The sequence below is a fragment of the Camponotus vicinus genome, unplaced genomic scaffold (genome assembly GCF_025532165.1).
Source record: "Camponotus vicinus isolate PSW18456_S1 unplaced genomic scaffold, iyCamVici1.0 SCAF_5, whole genome shotgun sequence".
Classification (NCBI taxonomy): domain Eukaryota; kingdom Metazoa; phylum Arthropoda; class Insecta; order Hymenoptera; family Formicidae; genus Camponotus; species Camponotus vicinus.
The window spans coordinates 5,461,158-5,483,990 of record NW_028141977.1 but is presented as its reverse complement, the minus strand read 5'-3'; the positions used below and the strand labels follow the sequence as shown (position 1 = coordinate 5,483,990).

At 39.1% G+C, this 22,833-nt stretch overlaps 3 pseudogenes; 2 read left to right on the top strand and 1 right to left on the bottom strand.

The window, feature by feature from the left end:
* Nucleotides 1-7,094: 7,094 nt before the first annotated feature.
* Nucleotides 7,095-7,743, bottom strand: LOC145971922 (uncharacterized; annotated as a pseudogene).
* A 2,950-nt stretch (nucleotides 7,744-10,693) lies between these two features.
* LOC145972567 (uncharacterized) lies at nucleotides 10,694-11,391 on the top strand (annotated as a pseudogene).
* A 5,206-nt stretch (nucleotides 11,392-16,597) lies between these two features.
* Nucleotides 16,598-17,285, top strand: LOC145971921 (uncharacterized; annotated as a pseudogene).
* Nucleotides 17,286-22,833: the final 5,548 nt, after the last annotated feature.

Sequence of the window (22,833 nt, the reverse complement as noted above, 5' to 3'; positions counted from 1 at the left end):
CTTGAACGTTAAAGTTTCGCGCGAGCACACAAGGATGTGTTAGTTCGTTCGTTTACCGCTACGCGACGTGCGATGCACTATCTTTCTCGTATTTAAGTTTTAGTTACGAGAATTATATAAAGTTGGCAAAGGGTAACAAGATTAAAGATATATTGTTCAATTTAATTCCTGATCTCATTGCAGGAGCTTCAGATATTAAATTGATTTTATAAATCGGACAAGTAAATGTCCGACGAATAAACGAAAATAATCCGTTACCTATTTAAACTTGCTTGTTGCACTTTACATTTTAAATTACCTATTTAAAATGTGGAGTGCAATAAGCAAGTATAAATCTAAATAAAATTTTTACATGAATTTTATGTAAAATTTTATATGAAATAGATAAATTATATTATTTAATTATATTATTTAATTTTGTTGGGCCAAAAAATGGTTTATATGTTATAAAGGCTGCATAATGCGATTTATTTATGTATAATCAAAAATAATTTTATATATATGATTAAATTAAGTCAAAATCCATACTTATATCTACACAATTATACAGGGTGACCCATTTTAACTTAGGCAGCCAAATAACTCGAAAAATAAGCAAGATAGAGAAAAATGTTTTAGACAAAAGTTGTATGGTTTCGAGGGGGCCATAAGATGGTATCATTGGTTTGACCTTGAAGAGTCATTTGAAGGTCACGTGAAGGTCACTTCAATTTTTTTAAATGGAACATCCTATATATTTTTGTACATTCTTGTAGCTCATCTCGAGAGCTTTCTAAAACACTATAATTAAGTACCTTTTCGTTAAGTACTTTTTGAGTTATGAGGCTTGAAATAATTTCTTAATTTTACATAAACCGTAAAATATCTTGTAAAATATTCATTTTTCGATTACCTTACCTTAATAGTTTTATGTACAAAATAATGAGAGGAATCAATTGGTGTAAAGAAAACACATAGTTGTTTCGAAGAAAAAATATGTAATTTGCAATTAACAATTCCATATTTTTTCTTAAAAACAACTATGTGTTTTCTTTACACCAATTGATTCCTCTCATTATTTTGTACATAAAAGTATTAAGGTAAGATAATCGAAAAATGAATATTTTACAAGATATTTTACGGTTTATGTAAAATTAAGAAATTATTTCAAGCATCATAACTCAAAAAGTACTTAACGGAAAGGTACTTAATTATAGTGTTTTGGAAAGCTCTCGAAATAAGCTACAAGAATGTACAAAAATATATAGGGTATTCCATTTAAAAAAATTGAAGTGACCTTCACGTGACCTTCAAATGACTCTTCAAGGTCAAACCAATGATACCATCTTATGGCCCCCTCGAAACCATACAACTTTTGTCTAAAACATTTTTCTCTATCTTGCTTATTTTTCGAGTTATTTGGCTGCCTAAGTTAAAATGGGTCACCCTGTATATAATTAAATATAAACTTTTTTCTGGGTTTATGAATTTTTGATGTTTATTTCAACAATAATTTGGAAGAGTAGGGCACTGAAATTGACGTCCATTTTAGGTCTTTTTTTGATTATCATTTTGAAGTGAAAAATCGACGCCTTATGGACGTTCAATGGATGTCCGTCGAATTTGATTCACACGTCTTTTGGATGTCCCAATGTCCGAACTCGGACATTTACTGGACGTTAATCGGACGTCCATATGCTATCTGGGGATGTAGGCTGTCATCGTGTACCGCCTCTACTCGAGACAGCATGACTAGTTTCCCTGGTTTTGTTGTTGAAAATTGCAAGGTGTTGTACACTTTTGTGCGTCTGAGCCAAATCTTTTATGATAGCAAATTCCCTGACGCTCTGGAGTCCTAGAGCGGGTACGTGAGCGAGAGCGATGATGAGGTCGTCCAAAGGAAGATGATCATGTGTTTAGTGTAGTTATTTGTCTTAGACACAAGGTGTGCCTTTTGCAACTCATCCACGCGCTGTTCCAGTCGCTGAATCGATGATGAAGATGATGGTAGTGTGGTGTCTACTCGACTGACTGCTGTAGTGGTTGCCATGATGTTTGGCTGGTTGTATGTTGCATCCATGATGCGGTTCGCCATTTCAGCCAGTGCGTTTAGATCTGAAGTATTGGAGGTAACGAGTAACGGCCTGATTGCTGCTGGAAGGCGATTTACCTACAGTGTGTGTAGCATCTCATCCTGAACGCTGCCAGCCGTAAGGTCTTTCATCTCTCTAAGAAGTTGTGACGGCTTTTTATCCGTTAGCACGAGATCGTTTAATAAGCGTTGTATTTGTTTTTACCTAGAGTCTGATAATCTCTGAATAATTGCATGTTTTAGGTTTTCGTATTTGTTTCGCTCTGGTGGATTTTAGAGGATGTCCGTTACCTGTTACAGCGTGTCGGTGTCCAATGCTCTCAGAGTGGCATTGAACTTCGCTTCGTCACTACGAGTCTTCGTGGCATTGAATTCACTTTTGATTAAGAAAAACCATATGTTTGGTCGATCTTTAATGAAAGGTGGTGACTGCGGCTTATGTATATCAGATATGATATCGTCACTTACGTAGCTTGCCAGGCTTGGAACTTGTTCCTTAGGTGACTGAGTATTTTGAGTTTGTTGAGGCACATTGCTTGGTCCTTCGTCTATACCAGCGTTGCTTTCGTCGACTGATATCTGTTCGCTATGCTGATGAGGTATTTTTGGTCTGGGAGGCGTGTGATGTATCGACATTTTTTTAGAACACGTAGCTTGTACACGTGATGTCGCGAAAATTATATTCGTTCGGATCACGTCGGGGTCACCAATTTTAGTTATTCGTTATGTCTAATAATAAAAGGTAATATGCGAATGCGTTCTCTGATATATTTATTAGTTTCTTTCTCTGATATATTACTTATTAATTTTTTTACAGCCGATACGAAAAACTTCTTAAGGGTCAGCTAAAGGCACGATAGAGACCTTTCGCGGAGAGCCGGGAACTATAAATTCCCCATAACGGGAACTAAAAATAAACCCATTATTTTGGCCAAAATATAGACAGAATCATATTAAAATTATGATATTCATAATCAGGAGGATCATCTGCAAGGTGCCACAGAGCGATTTTTTGGATAAAATATCAAAATAAAATTGCTAATAGATGTGAGAGATGCGTGCCTAGTAGCGGGTCAGGTGCAGCTAAATACGAGTCTCGCGAATTTTATTTATTATAAATTTTTGAGAGCTAAAATGCAAAATCTGGCTCTGTCGCACCATGCATAATTATACAGGGTTTACAAAAAGTGTGGAAACCCCTTAATATTTCGAAAAATACGCATTTAAAAAAAAATGTTTCATACAAAAGTTATAGAGTTTTATGTGGCGCATTGCACAGCAACATTATTATGACCTCGAATAACGTTGTCAAGGTTATGTGAAGGTCAGCTTCAATTTTTTAAATGGAATCCTATATTTTTTATTACATTATCTTGCAGCTTATCTTGAGAGCTTTTCAAAACACTATAATTAAGTTAGTTTTCATTAAGTACTTTTCGAGTTATGATGCTTGAAATCATTTCTTAATTTTACATAAATCGTAAAATATCTTGTAAAATATTAATTTTTCGATCATTTTACCTAGTACTTTTACGTACAAAATAATGAGAGGAATAAATTGGTGTAAAGAAAACATATAGTTGTTTCGAAGAAAAAATATGTAATTTACAATTAACAATTACATATTTTTTTCTTAAAAATAACTGTGTTTTCTTTACACCAATTGATTCCTCTCATTATTTTGTACGTAAAAGTATTAAGGTTTGTACGTAAAAGTATTAAGGTAAGATAATCGAAAAATGAATATTTTACTAGATATTTTATGGTTTATGTAAAATTAAAAAATTATTTCAAGCCTCATAACTCAAAAAGTACTTAACGAAAAGGTACTTAGTTATAGTGTTTTGGAAAGCTCTCGAGATAAGCTACAAGAATATGCAATGATAAATAGTAGGTTCCATTTAAGAAATTGAAGGTGACCTTTATGTGACTTTCAAATGACTATCCAAGGTCAAATTTTGGCCACCATCTTCTGTCCCCCTCGAAGTCAAGCAACTTTTATTTGAAACATTTTGTTGTACATTCAAAAATAAAAAAGTTATTGGGGTGGATAACTTAAAATGGCTCACCCTGTATACTCGATATCATCCTCGAGTGCAAAAAGAAATGACGGGAAAAGTAAGTGTGAACGTTTTTTATCATCTATATCAAAACCGAGTATTCGACAAAGTTTGTCGGAAAAATATACGTAATGGACCATATCGCATTTCTCTTCTACACAAGAAAGTTTCATAACAACTCTACCTCCGACTTTTAATTCCCAAACAATATGCGAGTTTACCAATTTGGACGCGTAATTCACCGTTTCTATAATATCGTGTATACTTGAATAAACGCCTGGCGGTACTTCGGCATCGTCTACAGGAATTATCTCTTCGTTCTTCCTTCTAACATTGAGGAATTGTAATGTACCTTCTCCAGGGCGTATATGTAAAAAGCTACACGGAAACTGGATCTCCGTGAGCGCTACTTCCCAACGACCGCTTAAGTTTATACGTTGAGGTAATTCGGTGGTGAAACACGTTGTTTTATTTTCCGGAAAGTATCGCATGCTACTATTGCTCGGGAGGATTATGTAAAATTCTTCCCCTCTCATTTTGATATTAAACTCGAGGCTGGTATCCAAGAATCGAATTTAGAAGGATATCCCCGCCAACTAACTAGTAATTGTTTATTGTTACCTCGTCCCTTGGTTTTTCACACGGTCTACGATAAATTCTCCCTCTCGCAAGTCTTTAATAACATGTGTTAATTCTTGCTCGTAAAAAATCCCGTCTATAACCTCGCCCTGTAAATCACTTAGTTCGTATACAGGAGGTCTTCTCCATTCGAGAACACGATGAATTCGAAATATTTCTTCGCTCCAACCTGCCTCGTATCATTTCTCAAACGCTGCTTTTGCTCTACTGATGCGTACGAGTTCGCCCGCTTTGTATTTACACTTTTGTTTGCGTCCGCAATTTTTTCTCCCTTCAGCATCATCATCATCATTGATATTCCAACGTCGATTCATATTTTCTCGCGCGATACGCGCATTTTCCAACGGCCGCGGGTTGCATTTTAATGCTAGAATGACGAGTAAGCGCGAACAATATCCTGCAAAATATCGATATAACGACGAGTATTTTTATGCGTAAAATAACGCCACATCCTCTCCTTAAGTGTTCTATTGAAACGCTCGACTATAGCTGCTTTAATATCAGGATTACGAGCTACACGAAAACAGATGTGTTTTTTTTTAAGAATTTTTGTATAGCACTCGCGATAAATTCTTTACCTTTGTCAGTTTGTAGGTATACAGGTAAACGTTTTTTGTTTCTCGAGAATATGTTCTGAAAGGCCTTTATCACGCACGCCGAAGTTTTATCGCGTAAAGGTTCTACCCAAGCAAATTTGCTAAATACATCGATAACCACCAGTAGATAGGAGTATCCGTCATTATAACTCTTAAGATTACGAAGATCGATTAAATCCGCCTCCCATAAATCATCGATATTTGTCACATTATAATGTAAACGCGGAAATTTTCGACGTACTGGACGATGCAGCGTGTACGCGTCTTGCGATTTAAGCCAGTCGACAACCTCGTTACGCGAGAAATTCGACTTAGTCGCTCGTGATAAATTGACCGTCGCTGAATAACCCGCGTAGTGCGAAGGATCGTGATATAATTTTTCGAGTTCCATCTTATTAGAATTTGCTCCAACCGAATAAACCTCTTGCTTTCTTTGTCGGGGAATTCTCGTCCTTACTTGCAGTAGTAAGACTAGGCGGGTTCTAACTCAGGTCCTCTCAGGGGGGGTGAGGCGTGAGGGGAACCGCGGCGCAGGAGTGATGTCACGCGCGGGGAAGGAGGAACTGCAGCGCTCGGAGAGTGACGTCACGCGCGGGGAAGGGGGATCCGCGGCGCGAGCGATGGACGAGGGGGGGGTCCGCGCGGGTAGGGGGGATCCACGGAAAGAAGACGGTGGTGTGAGAAGGATAGCGCTACGTGTGGGAAAAGGATAGCGCTAAGTGTGTGAAGAGGACAGTGCGACAAGGATGGCATCAACATGCGACAAGGATGGCGTCAACGTACAACAAGGATGACATCAACGTGGGACAAGGACGACGCATTGTAAGATGGCGCATAGGTGGGAGAAGGACGACGCAAAGGTAAGTGAGTGAGTGATAGCGACGAGCATATGAAAGAGAGAGAACGATAATATCGCGAGAACAACGTGTACGAAAGAGAGAGAACGATGATATCGCGAGAACAACGCGTGCGAGAGAGAACGATAGCGCGAAGAAACGATAGCGCGAAGAGAACGCATACGAAAGAGAGACTTATGATTAACGCGTGAGAGAGAGAGAACTATAATGCGTCGTCTACAATGAGATTTTAAGGAGATTTAAGGCGTAAGATTTAAGAAATTGACCAATCACAGTCGAGTATTCTCTTAATACTTGACTGTGATTGGTCAATTTCTTAAGTCTTACGCCTTAAGTCTCCTTAAAATCTCATTGTAGACGACGCTTAATATCGCGAGACTTAGAACGATAATAGCGCAAGACAACGCGTGCGAGAGAGAACAATATTGCAAGAACAACGCGAGTGAGAGAGAACGCATACGAAAGAGAGACTTATGATTAACGCGAGACATACAACTAGCGCAAGAGAGAGAGACGCAAGAGATGGGAGCGCAAGGGAAAGGCGCGTAAATAATTGCAATGTTTTATAAATTACAAATATAAAATTTATTTGAATGTGTGTGTGTGTGTACTTAAAATTAAGAATAATAATAGTAATATAATAATAATAATAATATAAAATATAAAAGTAATAATAAAAATATAAAAATAATTAAAATTTAATATAGGGGGAGGGGGCGATGCGCCGGACTGAGGGATGCCGCTCCTAAAACAGAAATACATTTCATTATTTTTAAATTATTTAATAATTTATTTTAAGATACTTTTTGATATATTACAAATTGAAAGATACCTACAATATTATATTGAACAATACGCTCAATTTATAATTTTACGCAGGTTTGGATTCACATATCTGTTTATCCTCTCGTCGACCATTCATATACTCTCGTAAACTCTGAAATTAAACATAACTGTGAATGTTTTAAATTTATTACACATCGGTAAAAATATTTTTACCTTCAACGTTTCCAAGTCTTGCCGTAGCATATTCTCGTGCTCATATTTGAATTTGTCCATTTTTTTTTCGTAATTCAAGATTTTCATATAGTCTATTTCCAAAACATCGTAATGTAGTGTGATTAGGATCTTCCTCGTAGATACACGAACTTGCATCACATTTTCTAAGTGAGTTCGCACAAAATTTTCGAGATTTGAGAAATCTCTTCAACGAATTTGTGCGGGGATTTTTCAAGCCGAGCTCTCGATGTCTTATAAACTGAACGATTGAAGTTTCAAGATTCTTCTTTGAAATTTGTTCCCGCTCTATTCGAAGTAATTCTTCATCTTGACTAATCCGAAAATCGAAATCAGGTTTCCCATCGGATGATTCTTCCTTCGCATACAATTTCTTTCATTTCTTTCTCTTCTCTCTCTCCATCTCAATTCTTTCCGCCACAACTGGATCCATCCAATAATCATCATCATCCGTATCATCATCGATGATAATAACGTCGTCTTCAGCCATTATACGTGACCAACGAAACACAAGACCAACGAAACATAGAACAACGAAAGAAATAATATTCTAATGCTGCAGACTCCTCTTCATTATATATCTTTTAATATCTTTTGTCTCATTCCAACTAGAGCATCACGTCTCATCTACCTCAGCATTTCTCTACATCTTTAACGGAGCGTGTTGAGAAAAGTATAACTATTCTTATTCGTATGGAAGGAAAGAATTAAAATCACAGATGGAATAAAAATAATTATTTATTGCACGCATCGTAAAGAATATCATTTACAGCACATGTTAATAATTCGCAATCAATTAATGATTCGCTGTTAAAGACATCACTCTCATGTATCGTTTTTACAGCATCGCATACAGTAGTAATACTGTTACGTTGTAATACAGTTTCAAATTGTTTAAATTTTTCATTCACGAGATACGTATTCTCGCATAACCAATTGTGCATATGATCGATACAATTTTCAAAATTAAATAAATGTAATAATGTTTGTGGTTTCATGTACAAAGAATTGTCACATAATGTGAGTTTTACAATTTTCGATTGATACATTTCGATCGATAAATCTCCTTAATGGGAGAGCAGTTGATTGTAGTAGAAATTGTTCAACGTCTGCTTGCTTCTGCATCAACAAATTCCACGTTGAAAAAGGCAACACTATTTGATTGCCTCGATTATCGCCGAGAATCAGATCCACGTACGATACAGCTCCAACGCTTATTCCAATGTCCAAATATTTATACGACGTCGGGGTTAGAGCGTATCTTCTTCCAAGTATACGAGTCGCACGATGAAGCTGAATGCTATATAAATATATATAAATTAGATCAATATTTAAGAAAATTTTAATAAATAACAAAATTTTTAAACGATCGAAACTTACGTGTCGCATTTTTGCTTCTTACACGGTGGAGTTTCACCGTTTCGAATCGGAACGTAAAAATTCATATCGATTTCTTCAGCAGTGAACCTTTTACACGCGCGATTGATGCAATACTGCAATCGTATTAGAATTAATATCAATTCAAATAGTATCTCAAATTGCGATGTAGAGGGGATTATTGCCGACGCATCATTTTAATTTCCTCTAAAATTTGTGTCGCGCCGATGTATGACTGCGATGACATCATCATCCCCAGAACAAAGATTTAGCTGAATATAACAAAAATTTTCAAGCGCCGATGTACGGCTGCTCCTGATGCGATCAAATGTACGTGACAAAACGCGAAATTATCAAGGTTAAATTGCGCATCAGAACAAAGATTTAGCTGAATGCGCTAAGATCGAGCGCCGATGTACGGCTGCTCCTGATGCAATCACGTTAGATTTTTCAAATGAACGTGACAAAAAACGTGAAAAAAATAACCGTCAAGGTTAAAACGCACATCACCCCTAGACAAAGATTTAGCTGAATGCGCTAAAAGCAAGCGCCGATGTACGGCTGCTCCTGATACAATCACGTTAAATTTTCAAATGTACGTGACAAAACGCGAAATTATCAAGGTCAAATTGCACACGCTATTCCGGGGAATTTTTTAAGATGAAATCATTCTAAAATGTTCGATAATAAAACAATGCAGGAGAATATAAATCATGATAAAGAGGCACACCCCGCCAGTAGCTAAAGTATTGGGAGTACAAATTAGTTCGGTCCGTTTTTTTGTGGTCAAAAATGCATTTATTTCAGAACAAAATGAATGAACAGATTAATCAAAGTATTGTCCATCGCTGGCTACTACTTTTTCCCACCTCTCAGGCAATTTTCGAATTCCATCTCGAAAAAATGTCTCGTCTTTTGAGGCGATCCAAGTTAGGAGCCAATTTTCGATTTCTGCGAAAGAAGTGAACCGGTGACCTGCCAAATCGTGCTGCATCCGTCGGAACAACCAGTAATCAGAAGGAGCAATGTCCGGCGAATACGGCGGGTGCGGTAAAATATCCCACTTGAGCGTTTCCAAATAATTTTTTACGACTTTTGCGACATGAGGCCGAGCGTTATCATGCAGAAGAATAACTTTGTCATGTCTTTGCTCGTATTCCGGCCGTTTTTCTCGTAATACACGGCTCAAACGAATCAATTGTAGCCTATCTTCCGGATCTTCATTGAGTAATGCCTCCAATTCTTTGTCTTCGAATTTTTTTGGCTGTCCAGAGCGAGGCTTGTTTTCAACGCTGAAATCACCATTCTTGAAACGTCGAAACCATTCCCTACATGATTTATCAGTTGGAGCATTGTCACCATAAACTTCTACAAGCATTCGATGCGCTTCAGCTGCACTTTTCTTCCAATTAAAGCAGAAAACTAAAACCTCCCGCAAATGCTGCTTAGTTAACACAAAATTTGACATATTCAACACAGTAAAAAACAGGGTTTTTGTATGAAACTCAAAGCGATATAAACTGAATATTATTGACAGATGTCTAACCTCTCTGAAACCACCGAAATCAGCTGTCACTATGAAACATCCATAACAGCCAGAGCCATCTTTTGAAAACGGACCGAACTAATTTGTACTCCCAATACATCCAGAATTATCATTGGAAACGCTAAATTTCGCAAGTGTGTTACAATATGGATGAGCTAATTTTGCGAGAGCAATCTACATTGATTGATTCGCTGGAAGATTACATTGTGTGGGAGCAACGATGCGATACGTATATCGAGTCGCTGGAAGAGCAAAGTCGCATCAAGCGACCACGATTATCGATCGGAAATTGACAATCGCTGATTGCTCGGATCGCGCGTCTCGAGGGTTTGAAAAATTTGGTACGTAGACGTTTCATACACGCGGGTGCCGGATGTAGCGCGCGTCAAAATGGACTTGTGTGGCGTGAGATTGATACGGCGTTCGAGAGTCGCGTATCGACTGGTGCGGTGATAAACTATAATCACATCGAATCTCGCCAATTTCTCGATGACACCAAAGACATTGTGATAGAACATGTGCAGGACGTTATGAAGAAACATTATAATGTGAAAGTGAACACAATATTTAATGGTGAATTTGTGGCTGGAGATAAACGTGCCAACAAAAGTATCAATACGAGAAACTATGAACTCTTTCGCACGTCCGATTTACGCGAGTGGTACGAACGGTGCGTTATCGAACCCATCCTAGCGTCGCTGGAAGAGTTTCAGGAACGCGACAGCGGATGGGCACTATCGCGAATATTAAATTTAACTGTAAATATAAATAAGTATAATCCTATGCGCGCGGGATGCCACATTAAATTGCCACGGAACATTATGATGAAAAGAGCGGTGATTAACGTGCAATCAAAGGACAATGCGTGTTTCGCGTGGGCAGTGGTCGCCGCACTATATCCCGCCGAAAGGAACGCGGAACGAGAATCATCGTACCCGCATTACGCGACAGTGCTGAATCTCCGGGACATTGAGTTTCCAGTGACTGTGAATCAAATAAAAAATTTTGAATTGCCAATGATGTTTCGATCAATGTGTACAGCATCGAAGACAAGAACAGCATTGTCCCGATACGTCTTTCGCAGCAGAAGCGGGACAAGCATGTGAATCTGCTATACGTGGAAGATGGCAACAGCGTCGGACATTTTGCATGGATCAAGAACTTATCCCGACTCGTGAGCTCGCAATTGAACAAACACAAGAATCCAAAATATATCTGCGATCGGTAAGTTTAATTTATATTATTTGAATAATTATAGGTTATACACTTTGTTATATAAATCTTAATTAAAATTTTTCTTTTACAGATGCTTACATTATTTTAATTCAGACACCAAGTTGCAGTCGCATACGGTCGACTGCGGAAAGATGAACGATTGCGCTATCCGATTGCCGAGCGATAAGGACAAGTGGTTATCGTTCAACAACTTTAATCGGAAGGAGCGGCTTCCATTTGTGGTCTACGCTGACTTGGAATGCGTTCTGGCCAAGACGGAGGAAGAACAGCGAAATTTGTGCCAGCATCACCAAGTATTTAGCATAGCTTACTATGTACATTGTTCGTACGACGAATCTTTATCGGCATATCATTCGCGTCGCAGTGCCGATTGTATAGCATGGTTCGTTGAAGACCTCAAAAATTTAGCATTGCGTGTAAAAAGTATTTTAACTACTAATGTCCCCATATGGTAGATTTGACGTCCGAAGAGTGGGAGAAATTCCATAGCGCCACTCAATGCCATATATGCGAAAAACCATTCGCGGAAGACGATACACGCGTACGCGATCATTGCCATTTGACCGGGCGGTACAGAGGTCCCGCACACTCAAATTACAATTTAAATTATAAGGAATCTTTTTGTATTCCGATAGTTTTTCACAATTTATCCGGTTACGATTCGCACTTTATTATCGAGGGAATAGCTACAGCATTCGAAGGGAGAATCGATTTACTCCCGATAACAAAAGAGAAATATATTTCGTTTACCAAAAATGTTTGTATGGAAGAAGAATCAAAAACTCACGTAAAATTACGTTTCATCTATTCATTCAAATTTCTCGCATCGAGTCTCGACAAATTGGCATCATTTTTGGACAAAGATAAACTCAAAATTTTAAAATCAGAATTTCAAAATTTATTAACAGAAAATTTCAATTTATTAACGCGAAAAGGTGTATTTCCGTACGAATACATCAATTCCGTTGACAAGTTGCAAGATATGTGTTTACCACCGCGCGAATCGTTTTACAGTTCCTTGACCGGTGACACTGTATCCGAGAGCGATTACGCGCACGCCGAGAACATCTGGACGCGATTCTCCATTCGGACGCTAGGCGAATATAGCGACTTGTACCTCAAAATTGATGTCTTGTTATTAGCCGACATTTTCGAAAACTTTGGAGATAAATGTATCAAAAGTTACGGACTCGACCCCGCGTATTACTATACTCTCCCGGATACACGTGGGACGAATGTTGAAGCATACCAAGATTACGTTTGAATTGCTTACCGACATCGACATGTATGTTCATCGAACGTGGTATACACGGCGGTCTGAGTCAATGTTCCAACAGATACGCTCGTGCTAATAACAAGTACATGGAGTCGTACGATCCATCGAAACCATCATCGTACTTGATGTACTTTGATGTAAATAATTTGTACGGATGGGCAATGTGTCAACCGTTGCCTTACGCCGATTTTCGATGGGTCGATGACGTGACCAATTTTGACGTATCATCAATCGCACTAGATTCGCCTACAGGCTATGTCCTTGAAGTCGATCTCGAGTACCCGCAACATCTTCACGATGCGCACACTGACCTACCGTTTTGCCCGACACGCGACAAACCACCTGGCAAGCGAGAGCTCAAACTGCTCGCAACGCTATACGATAAAAAGCGTTACGAGATACACTATCGCAACCTGCAGCAGTGTTCACGTCACGGTCTTCGCGTTACAAAAATACACCGAATTTTACAGTTTTCTCAATCTCCATGGCTTCGAAATTACATAGAATTAAATACACATTTTAGAACATTGGCTAAAAATGATTTCGAAAAAAATTTATACAAATTGATGAATAATGCGGTGTTTGGCAAAACGATGGAAAATGTGCGGAATCGTGTAGATGTAAAATTACTAACACACTGGGACGAGCGGTACGGCGCAGAGGCAATGATCGCAAAGCCAAATTTCCACAGCAGAAGCGTCTTTTCAGAAAATTTAATAGCTGTGGAATTGCGCAAACTCGAAGTGAAATTCTACAATCCGATTTACGTGGGTATGTGCATACTCGACATATCCAAGACATGTTTGTACGAATTTCATCACGAGTATATGACGCCAATGTATCGCGACAAGTGCCGGGTAATGTACACCGATACGGATAGTCTCATATATCACATTGAGTGCGCGGATGTGTATGAGAATATGAAGTGTGATATCGTCAGATTCGACACGAGCGATTATGCGGTGGATAATGCGTACGGTATACCGCTTGTAAATAAAATGGTACCGGGCCTAATGAAGGACGAAAACAACGGCGCCATAGTGACCGAATTCGTCGGGCTCAGAGCAAAGATGTACGCGTTACGAGTGAATGGGAAAAAGGACACGAAGAAAGTTAAAGGTGTCAAGAGTAACGTTGTCGCGAGAACGATAACGTTTGACGATTACACGCGGTGTTTAAACGAAGAAATTGAAATGACGCGTCAGCAGTCGTGTATAAGGTCGAAATTACATCAAGTATACACGATCAGCGAGACGAAAATTGCTCTGAGTCCGTACGATGACAAGCGGTATATCGTACCCGAAACCACCGATACGCTACCGTGGGGACATTATAGGATACCTTTGTAAATAAATGTATATTTTATTTATTATTAATTGTGTATATTTTGTACATAACCATGTATATATTTTATATATTTTATATATTATTAAATATTTATATATTAAATTATTTATATAGTTTATATGTATATTATTTTAATAAATGTTTATAATACATTATTTTTATGTATCCAAGAGTTGTGTGATTTATCCATTCTCAACCATTTTACGTATACGTCATCACCCTTTTCCCGCAAAATTTTTTCCACTCGTATTCGTAGAATCCTCCAGCGACGGGATTTCCACGCGAATCTTTGAGTATAAATGTCACGGGATTATTCGATCGTCCAATTTGGCATAAAACCTTTTTCAAAGATGATCTTGTATTTACTTACGCGTACCGAATCATCTACTTTGAATCATATTTCTTTATCGTATGATTTGGTTCGTAAAGCATATTTAAAAGTTTATCTATGATGCGGGAGTGACATCGACAAGTCTCATACCGATAGTGTGATGTTTTCGTATACAATACATAATTTTTATATATCCAAGAGTAGAACGATTTATCCATTCCTAAACATTTTACGTAAACGTCTGATATTACATTTCAATACTACTACATTGCGGTACATGATAAAACATTTTAAATATTTAATAGATAATTGAATATAGATTTGCGTTGATAGTCGCTTGATAGCCGTTCAACGATCGTTCGATAGTCGTTCATTTCCATTCAACAGTCGTTCATTTCCGTTCGACAGCCGTTCGATAGCCGTTCAATTGCCGTTCAACGGTCGTTCATTTCCGTTCGACAGCCGTTCGATAGCCGTTCAATTGCCGTTCAACGGTCGTTCATTTCCGTTCGACAGCCGTTCGATAGCCGTTCAATTGTCGTTCAACGGTCGTTCATTTCCGTTCGACAGTCGTTCGATAGCCGTTCAATTGCCGTTCAACTGTTGTTCATTTCCGTTCGACAGCCGTTCGATAGCCGTTCAACGGTCGTTCATTTCCGTTCGATAACCGTTCGACAGTCGTTCATTTCCGTTCGATAGCCGTTCAACTGTCGTTCGATAGCCGTTCGACAGCTGTTCATTTCCGATCGACAGCCGTTCGATAGCCGTTCGATAGTCGTTCAATATCATTCCATAACCGTTTATTTTTCAATAGCTATGGCTATTTTTCAATAGCTAGCAAATCTTTGTCTAGGGGTGATGTGCGTTTTAACCTTGACGGTTATTTTTTTCACGTTTTTTGTCACGTTCATTTGAAAAATCTAACGTGATTGCATCAGGAGCAGCCGTACATCGGCGCTCGATCTTAGCGCATTCAGCTAAATCTTTGTTCTGATGCGCAATTTAACCTTGATAATTTCGCGTTTTGTCACGTACATTTGATCGCATCAGGAGCAGCCGTACATCGGCGCTTGAAAATTTTTGTTATATTCAGCTAAATCTTTGTTCTGGGGATGATGATGTCATCGCAGTCGTACATCGGCGCGACACAAATTTTAGAGGAAATTAAAATGATGCGTCGGCAATAATCCCCTCTACATCGCAATTTGAGATACTATTTGAATTGATATTAATTCTAATACGATTGCAGTATTGCATCAATCGCGCGTGTAAAAGGTTCACTGCTGAAGAAATCGATATGAATTTTTACGTTCCGATTCGAAACGGTGAAACTCCACCGTGTAAGAAGCAAAAATGCGACACGTAAGTTTCGATCGTTTAAAAATTTTGTTATTTATTAAAATTTTCTTAAATATTGGTCTAATTTATATATATTTATATAGCATTCAGCTTCATCGTGCGACTCGTATACTTGGAAGAAGATACGCTCTAACCCCGACGTCGTATAAATATTTGGACATTGGAATAAGCGTTGGAGCTGTATCGTACGTGGATCTGATTCTCGGCGATAATCGAGGCAATCAAATAGTGTTGCCTTTTTCAACGTGGAATTTGTTGATGCAGAAGCAAGCAGACGTTGAACAATTTCTACTACAATCAACTGCTCTCCCATTAAGGATTGGAGATTTATCGATCGAAATGTATCAATCGAAAATTGTAAAACTCACATTATGTGACAATTCTTTGTACATGAAACCACAAACATTATTACATTTATTTAATTTTGAAAATTGTATCGATCATATGCACAATTGGTTATGCGAGAATACGTATCTCGTGAATGAAAAATTTAAACAATTTGAAACTGTATTACAACGTAACAGTATTACTACTGTATGCGATGCTGTAAAAACGATACATGAGAGTGATGTCTTTAACAGCGAATCATTAATTGATTGCGAATTATTAACATGTGCTGTAAATGATATTCTTTACGATGCGTGCAATAAATAATTATTTTTATTCCATCTGTGATTTTAATTCTTTCCTTCCATACGAATAAGAATAGTTATACTTTTCTCAACACGCTCCGTTAAAGATGTAGAGAAATGCTGAGGTAGATGAGACGTGATGCTCTAGTTGGAATGAGACAAAAGATATTAAAAGATATATAATGAAGAGGAGTCTGCAGCATTAGAATATTATTTCTTTCGTTGTTCTATGTTTCGTTGGTCTTGTGTTTCGTTGGTCACGTATAATGGCTGAAGACGACGTTATTATCATCGATGATGATACGGATGATGATGATTATTGGATGGATCCAGTTGTGGCGGAAAGAATTGAGATGGAGAGAGAGAAGAGAAAGAAATGAAAGAAATTGTATGCGAAGGAAGAATCATCCGATGGGAAACCTGATTTCGATTTTCGGATTAGTCAAGATGAAGAATTACTTCGAATAGAGCGGGAACAAATTTCAAAGAAGAATCTTGAAACTTCAATCGTTCAGTTTATAAGACATCGAGAGCTCGGCTTGAAAAATCCCCGCACAAATTCGTTGAAGAGATTTCTCAAATCTCGAAAATTTTGTGCGAACTCACTTAGAAAATGTGATGCAAGTTCGTGTATCTACGAGGAAGATCCTAATCACACTACATTACGATGTTTTGGAAATAGACTATATGAAAATCTTGAATTACGAAAAAAAAATGGACAAATTCAAATATGAGCACGAGAATATGCTACGGCAAGACTTGGAAACGTTGAAGGTAAAAATATTTTTACCGATGTGTAATAAATTTAAAACATTCACAGTTATGTTTAATTTCAGAGTTTACGAGAGTATATGAATGGTCGACGAGAGGATAAACAGATATGTGAATCCAAACCTGCGAAAAATTATAAATTGAGCGTATTGTTCAATATAATATTGTAGGTATCTTTCAATTTGTAATATATCAAAAAGTATCTTAAAATAAATTATTAAATAATTTAAAAATAATGAAATGTATTTCTGTTTTAGGAGCGGCATCCCTCAGTCCGGCGCATCGCCCCCTCCCCCTATATTAAATTTTAATTATTTTTATATTTTTATTATTACTTTTATATTTTATATTATTATTATTATTATATTACTATTATTATTCTTAATTTTAAGTACACACACACACACATTCAAATAAATTTTATATTTGTAATTTATAAAACATTGCAATTATTTACGCGCCTTTCCCTTGCGCTCCCATCTCTTGCGTCTCTCTCTCTTGCGCTAGTTGTATGTCTCGCGTTAATCATAAGTCTCTCTTTCGTATGCGTTCTCTCTCACTCGCGTTGTTCTTGCAATATTGTTCTCTCTCGCACGCGTTGTCTTGCGCTATTATCGTTCTAAGTCTCGCGATATTATAGTTCTTTCTCTCGCACGCGTTAATCATAAGTCTCTCTTTCGTATGCGTTCTCTTCGCGCTATCGTTCTCTCTCGCACGCGTTGTTCTCGCGATATTATCGTTCTCTCTCTTTCGTACACGTTTTTCTCGCGATATTATCGTTCTCTCTCTTTCATATGCTCGTCGCTATCACTCACTCACTTATCTTTGCGTTGTCCTTCTCCCACCTATGCGCCATCTTACAATGCGTCGTCCTTGTCCCACGTTGACGTTATCCTTGTCGCACGTTGATGCCATCCTTGTCGCACTGTCCTCTTCACACTATCCTTTTCCCACGTAGCGCTATTCTTCTCACACCACCGTCTTCTTTCCGCGGATCCCCCTTCTCCTCGCGGACCCTCTCGTCCATCGCTCGCGCCGCGGATCCCCCTTCCCCGCGCGTGACGTCACTCACGGGCGCTGCAGTTCCTCCTTCCCCGCGCGTGACGTCACTCCCCTCGCGCCGCGGTTCCCCTCGCGCCTCACCCCCCCTGAGAGGACCTGAGTTAGAACCCGCCTAGTCTTACTACTACTTACTAATGTTTTATCGGCATCATCCTCATCGGCAGATATAAATACCGTATCTCCTTCGGATACAACCGTCTCGTTTAACCTGCTGCGTGAACGACGAGTTTTCGGAGTGGAAGTAACAGGTGCTAATTCGCTTCTTTTAATACGACGAGCTATTTTGCCCGCGTGTAAAAAACTACAATTTCCTATGAGAAGGTGTGTTTATGTCGTGCAGTAATCGCGCAAACTGAACTCTTCCGATTGCTTTTACTGTTTTTCTCTCGCGTATCGCGTCATTTATGAGATCGCTAATATTCGAACCCGTTACAACCGCACCGTTTATAGTTACGAGTCCTTGTCTATCTCCAACCGATCTTTGACGACGGGGCATCGAGTAAATATTTCAATAGCGTGTGAGCTTTGTAGCGATAAGTTTTCTCGGCACACTTTCGATTATATTTTTAATCATTTCCGCCGATTGATCGCGTCTTTTCCCGAAACTATTAGTATGCGTAAATTCAGTGGTATCGTCATCTTCCAAGTACATATCCTCGTCCTGCTCAGTTTTATCATCGGCGTCGTTTAAAACCCCACGCGAATCTTTGCGAAAATGCTTTTTTGCATCCCGAACAAAGTAAAGATAACGTTGAAGTACTTCTTTATACATTTTCCATCTTTCACCCTCGTCGGTGGGAGTCGAGAGATTAAGAATACGACACATCTCCGCATCAAGTCGCGATAAAAGGGTTCCCGATGTCCGTACAGATTTATTATTATCATTTTCTGTATTATTAACATTTTCTGACTGTTGATTTTGTTGCTGCTGCATTCGTTGCATTTTTTCAAGATTTTCCGTAATTAAAACCATTTTTTTAGCCTTTTCCATTTTTAATACTTTTCCAAATATTATTATTTTTTCCTCACAAAGGATATAAAGAATTGTATTTTTCACTCGCCGATAATCCGTGATAATAAAGCACCGAGTATAGGACCGATAATATAGGGTAAAAATCCTTCGCGTTGTACCAATAGTTTTCTTTTAGTCTTCAAATTACCCCGCTTTGCCGCGATGCGCCGTAAAGTCGTTTTATGCTTGGACAAGCGCTTTTTTTCGCTAGATTCGAGCGGTACGTTACCTTCGAGCGTATTGAAAATACACTCCTGAATACACTTTACAAATTTATTGTTGGCATCACGTAAGAACGCCGCTCTTTGATTTTTTTTCAAATAGCATAGAGTTTTTAAGAGACACAGGTTCCTCTCTCCGATGCAGCGTTTTGCAGTCTTTATTGCGCTATTCGGTAAATTCCTCGCTATCGCCGTCGATGATGTTTTGTTAGGGTCTGCTTTTTTCACCATTGCGCCGTAATCGTACAACTACAACTCGTGGGTGCGAATACCGTTCTTTTATACGCTTCCGCCTCTAATGACTGATTTACGTGGTATGTAGACGTAATATAGAGTATCCTCCGCAAAGATACACGTGCGAAATCGGTATTCGTTTGGAGTCGATTGTTTCAAATCGAGCAATAAATATCCATGCGGCTTCGAGGTAGCGTCGTAGTACGCTTCTTCCATAAATTTTGGATCGTCGGGATATACCTGGCGTGCTAAATGACGAATTTGCGCGCGATCGCGTGGATTTTTGAAAACTACTATACAGGGTGTCAGGGAAATTTTTGCCCACACGAAGTAAGGAGGTAGATTGGCTCAAATTAAGAAAGAAGGACTTGTACTGTTTTGTGATATTCGTAATAATTAACGAAAAATTAAATAAAGAATATCGGCCAATCTGCGTGAGTAGAAGCGCGCGGCGACGAGAGTCGTCCCACTGTAATCTTATACTAGGCGCGCGGCGAAGCGATGGGCGGATCGCTTTCCGAGACATGATGGTGGCGTGCGATATATCGCAATACCGCGCCGAAAAATGACCCGTCCTTTTAGTGAAAATGATGCGCTATCATTTCCACACCACCTTGCGGTAGATAGCATGGTGCGCTTTTTTTATAGTGGTTTCCCCCATAGGCCTATTCCACTCTCAATTTAAATATTTGTGAAAATTGTTCAAAATGCCGTTACTGTACGCTGAATGTATCGTAAATGTAAAAAATTGATGACGACAGTATCTTCACAAAAATTGATCCGTGGTTGAAAATCCCTCGATAAAATGTGTTACGTTGGTAATGATACGGACGTAATCCATTACACGTAAAGCGTGATGTACAGCGTATCGCGAAAACCAAATTCGTGTGCCACATGACGCACGCTAGTTCCAGGATTTTCATAAAATGCTTCCAGAATCCTTTCTTCATCTCGTACACGAAGACGCACTGCTGGACCGGTTATCCCGATATTATGCACGACACCCAGTTTCATATAATTATTGCACAACACGTAAAATTGTACGTCCACTTGGTTTTCGTGCACGCCCGGGAAATCATTCCACGTAAATTGCGGCCGCGCGATAAGTATTTTCTCCCGCTAGCCCGTATGCCACAATCATATCCGTTTATTCCTGCAAAGTACACTTCATTTTCACTGTTAATTTACTACGCGAACACATGATTTTTACTAAAACCGTCTCAGCTCTCGCAGGCTGTTGCCATAGTGCATACGCCAGCAGCATGCAACTACAGCTGAGCGGACATGTGAGTGTCATAATCATAATGCGCAGGCGCCGAGCTCACACGTACGCTTACACTCGCATGTCCGCTCAGCTGTAGTTGCGTGCTGCTGGCGTATGCACTCTAGCAACAGCCTGCGAGAGCTCAGACGGTTTTAGTAAAAATCTTGTGTTCGCGTAGTAAATTAATAGTGAAAATGAAGTGTACTCTGCAGGAATATACGGATATGATTGTGGCATACGGGCTAGCGGGAGAAAATACTTATCGCGCGGCCGTAATTTACGTGGAATGATTTTCCGGGCGTGCACGAAAGCCAAGTGAACGTACAGTTTTACAAGTTGTGCAATAATTATGTGAAACTGAGTATCGTGCATAATATCGGGATAACCGGTTCAGCAGTGCGTCTTCGTGTACGAGATGAAGAAAGGATTCTTGAAGCATTTTATGAAAATCCTGGAACTAGCGTGCGTCATGTGGCACACGAATTTGGTTTTTCGCGATACGCAGTACATCACGCTTTACGTGTAATGGATTACGTCCGTATCATTACTAACGTGTGTAACACATTTTATCGAGGGATTTTCAACCACGGATCAATTTTTGTGAAGGTACTGTCATCATCAATTTTTTACATTTACGATACATTCAGCGTACAGTAACGGCATTTTGAATAATTTTCACAAATATTTAAATTGAGAGTGGAATAGGCCTATGGGGGAAACCACTATAAAAAAAGCGCACTATGCTATCTACCGCAAGGTGGTGTGGAAATGATAGCGCATCATTTTCTCGCCACTAAAAGGACGGGTCATTTTTCGGCGCGGTATTGCGATATATCGCACGCCACCATCATGACTCGGAGAGCGATCCGCCCATCGCTTCGCCGCGCGCCTAGTATAAGATTACAGTGGGACGACTCTCGTCGCCGCGCGCTTCTACTCACGCAGATTGGCCGATATTCTTTATTTAATTTTTCGTTAATTATTGCGAATATCACAAAACAGTACAAGTCCTTCCTTCTTAATTTGAGCCAATCTACCTCCTTACTTCGTATGGGTAAAAATTTCCCTGACACCCTGTATAATTCGCGTTGAGAGATATGTCGCGCTGTCCACGCCCCTGATGGAAAAGATTTTGCGAAATGAGTATAACGCTGAGATTCTTATGATGACTTCCTTTGGTAAATAGATCCACGATAGCGTTGCACGAAGATGATTCTCTCATAAGATTGTCGATTATCACCAATTTCGGAGAAAGCGGATCGTTAGAATATTCTTCCGGGCGCGGTAACCCTTCGTGAAATTCGATTATATTTTTCCTCGTTTTTACTAAAGCATTATCACTATATTTGCTCTCACTTTTCTCTTCTTCTCTCTCACCCGTGTCGCAATGTAAGCATTGATACGCATCTTGCCACTCGGCGTAATAAAATAAAATTCTCTCGAATCGGAAATCGGACATGCGGGATAAATGTCGAAGAAATGTTTTCACGAAAATTGTTTTCCCGCATCCCGTAGGACCGCAGACGATCGACCAAGGATGTTTCCAGCGCACGTCCATTACACAAAATAATCGATTTCGTGTTTAGGAACAATCTCATAAATAAAAAAGAAAACGATGATATTTAACAACAATAACCTAAGTAAAAAATGCGCATGCTCCTCGAATATTATTTGCAGGAATGTAAGAAGAAAATAAGCTTATTCACGGGGGGCCCCATCCGCGCCGGCCGCGCTAGCGTTCTCTGTTACGCGTGCGAGGGGAAAGCACCGCCGATTAGCCGATACACGGTGCGCGACCGCGAGTAAGTGTATTCGCGCGAGGGTAGGCTCGCATCAGCGACTTTCGCGAGCACCAACGCTAATGAGCTCATAATTGATTCTCCATATACGCTTATAGTATAAAAATAAAATGCTTAAATTCTAGA